The sequence below is a fragment of the Suricata suricatta genome, chromosome 4 (assembly GCF_006229205.1).
Source record: "Suricata suricatta isolate VVHF042 chromosome 4, meerkat_22Aug2017_6uvM2_HiC, whole genome shotgun sequence".
Lineage (NCBI taxonomy): Eukaryota > Metazoa > Chordata > Mammalia > Carnivora > Herpestidae > Suricata > Suricata suricatta.
The window spans coordinates 74025784-74028821 of NC_043703.1; the positions used below are offsets into that span (position 1 = coordinate 74025784).

Here is a 3038-nt window from a genome sequence, read left to right on the forward strand (position 1 = left end):
GTTCCAGGAACCCAGCTGGCTGAGGAGGAGGGACGAGGTGGCAGAAATACTGTGGTGGACCTGAGGGGGCAAGGCTATTCAACACAGAGCTCGGTCGTATGGTCACAGGACCGATGGGAACACATGGGAGCATGAAAGGGGACTAGGACGTGAACCCAAGTGAGCATCCTGCTGCCCGGGGCAGGGCGAGAATGCACCTGGAGTGCTCTCTACTGCAGGTCCCTGAGCCCTGCCGGCCAGGCTACGCAGGGGCAGATGTGGGAGCCCTGAGTCAGCTTGCTCTCCACCCCCCGGACTCTGCTTCTGGTCAGGAGCTGACAAATGCAGTTCTGTACCACGACACTACTGACACGGAGGCCAGAGCTCCATGGTCTCTCTCTTCCTTCTCTGCGCCCTCGCACGTCCCAGGGGACACCTCTTTCCCCACTATCCCTGGTCCTTGTCCTCTGCCTGGGAAGCCATTCTACTTCCAGCCTGAATCAGATCTACTCTCCCTCCTCTGAGGCCTCTTCCCTTCCCCTTTGCTCCTCCTCCCACAGATATTTTTTCCCGTCCATTGCCTCCTTCCCTTTTGCCTCCCTGGCGCCTCACCCGTGGCCTGCCGCATGTCCCCTCTGCCAGGTGTCTGCACGCTTTGCCCTGTGCCTGCACAGCATCCTGGCTTTCCCCGTGGAAATTTCCTGAGCCTTCCAGGAGGAGGGGGCGACTCTCCACCTTGACCCCTGCTGGCCTCCTTCCCTGTCCCCATGCTGCTATGACATGTCTGGACTCCAGCTGGCTGAGTGACTTTGGCTTCTTCCTCGGACCCGATCCTCAGCTGTGCCCCCTCCCTGCGAGGCCATGTTTGCTGGGGGACCAGGCCAGCTTCAGCCCCAGGCTGGAGGCCGGGCCCACACCTTGGGGGTTCTGTGCCCCACTTCAGTCAGCACCCGGAAGTGGGCACAACTCCCCGGCCCCCAGTTCTAGGGCTTTTCCTTCTTGCCGTTCCCGAGCCAATGCCGCCTTGGCTCTTCTGCTTAATGACCACATTCCCAGCTGGTCTGGGCCCCGGATGCAACTTGGCCTTCCTGCCCCTCGCCTGGGGACCATGGTGACCCAGCTGTTGGAGCCTGAGAGCGTCGCTGTGGATGAGGACGGAGCCCTGGGCCGCAGGAGGGTTCTGGCACCCTACCTCTGCTCTGTCTGCTCAGGTTGGGCAGTGTCCTCGGTCATGGGGCTGTTGTGCTGCCAGCAGACTATGCCGGCACAGCCAGTGGCCCCAGGACCCTCACACCGGCCAACAGGGGCTGCCTTGCTTTCTCCTCCATGTATGGCTGAAAACATTTAACTTTCCTTTTTCCAAAAAAGGAAAAAAAAGCTTTGAAAGAATAATCCACCTTGCTACATCCTTATCACCCACTTGCTCCCCCATTCCCTGCAAGTTTTCTGAGATTTTCTCCACATTTTTTTTTTGCCCTAAGAAGTACTCTCTTGAAAGTCAGCCAAGTTAGGAACATCACGCATGTTTTTCATTTAATTCTTGCAAAGTCCCTTACAAGACAGGCCTGCATAGCCCTGTCACAGGTGACGAAATCCCAGCTCAGCCTGATTCAGTGATTTATGCAGTTACTCAGGGCAGGTTATGGAACACAGGCCTGTCTGATTGCAGAGCCCAAGGTTTTGGTCATTATCCTAATCCTGAAGACAGTGCTGAAGTGTGTCCAAGTAGGAGTCCTCCAAACCCGGGCCATGTGAAGGGCTGTGCATTGGTTTGCTAGGATTGCTGTAAAAAAGCACCACGTACTGAGGGCTTACCCAGCAGGCAGGGCGTGTCCCACAGCTCCGGAGGCTGCGGGTCTGGACTGAGGCATTGGTAGGGCTGTGCTCCCTCTGAGGTCTCAGGAGGGGGTCTGTTCCAGGCCTCCTGGTTTCCGGCAGTGCGGCTCCCGTCTTCACAGGGCATTTTCTGTGTGTCATGACTGTGTCCACAGTCCCCTCTGTATAAGGACATTAATCATAGTGGGTTAAAGGCCCCACCCTGATGACTTCATCTGAACTGATTATATCTGGGGCATCTGGGAGACTCAGTCAGTTAAGCATCCGACTTCGGCTCAGGTCATGATCTTACGGCTCATGAGTTCAAGCCCTGCATCGGGCTCTGTGCTGACAGCTCAGAGCCTGGAGGCTGCTTCGGATTCTGTGTCTCCCTCTCTCTTTGCCTCTGCCCTGGTCATGCTCTGTCTCTCTCTCTCTCTCAAAAATAAACAAACATTTGAAAAAACAAACGATTGCTTGGTTTAGTGTGGGGTGGCGGGAAGGAAGTGACTGCCCTAACTGCTAACATTGCATTTCACACACAGTGTCAGCCTCATGGCTTCCTCCCTTTCTGATCACTTTTGGGACACTGTGTGGATTTTTATGGTAATAGCTATAATTTCTCAACAGAGCAAGGCCTGTCATTTAAAAAAAAATTTTTTTTAAATGTTTATTTTTGAGAGACAGAGACAGAGTGCAACTGAGGGAGGGGCAGAGAGAGACACACACACAGAATCCCAAGCAGGTTCAGGGCTCTGAGCTGTCAGCACAGAGCCCGAGGTGGGGCTCGAACTTACAAACTGTAAGATCATGACCTGAGCCAAGGTTGAATGCTTAACCAACTGAGCCACCCAAGCGCCCCTTTTTAAATATTTTTTTAATGTTTATTTTATTTTTGATAGAAAGAGCATGAATAGGGGAGGGGCAGAGAGCGAGGGAGACACAGAGTCTGAAGCAGGCTCCAGGCTGTCAGCAGAAAGCCCGGTGCAGGGCTCGAACTCATGGACCGTGAGATCGTGACCTGAGCCAAATGGATGCTTAACCGATTGAGCCACCCAGGTGCCCCCAAAGCCTGTCATTTCTAAACAGTGACCCAAGTACTTTCTTCATGTAGTGAGAAATGACACCAAAGCATGGTTTTGTTTTCCCAGACCCCCCTGAGGGCTGGCTTCCCTCTTCCTGTGTGAACACGGAGTTCCATTGCTCTGTTCTCTCCTGTGACCTGTTCCCCCAGCCCTACGGTG

At 54.3% G+C, this 3038-nt stretch overlaps 1 long non-coding RNA gene across 1 annotated transcript in view; it reads left to right on the forward strand.

Moving 5' to 3' along the window:
• Positions 1-3038, forward strand: part of LOC115288919 — a 75940-nt gene that overhangs the window by 31194 nt on the left and 41708 nt on the right. The window lies entirely within an intron of this gene.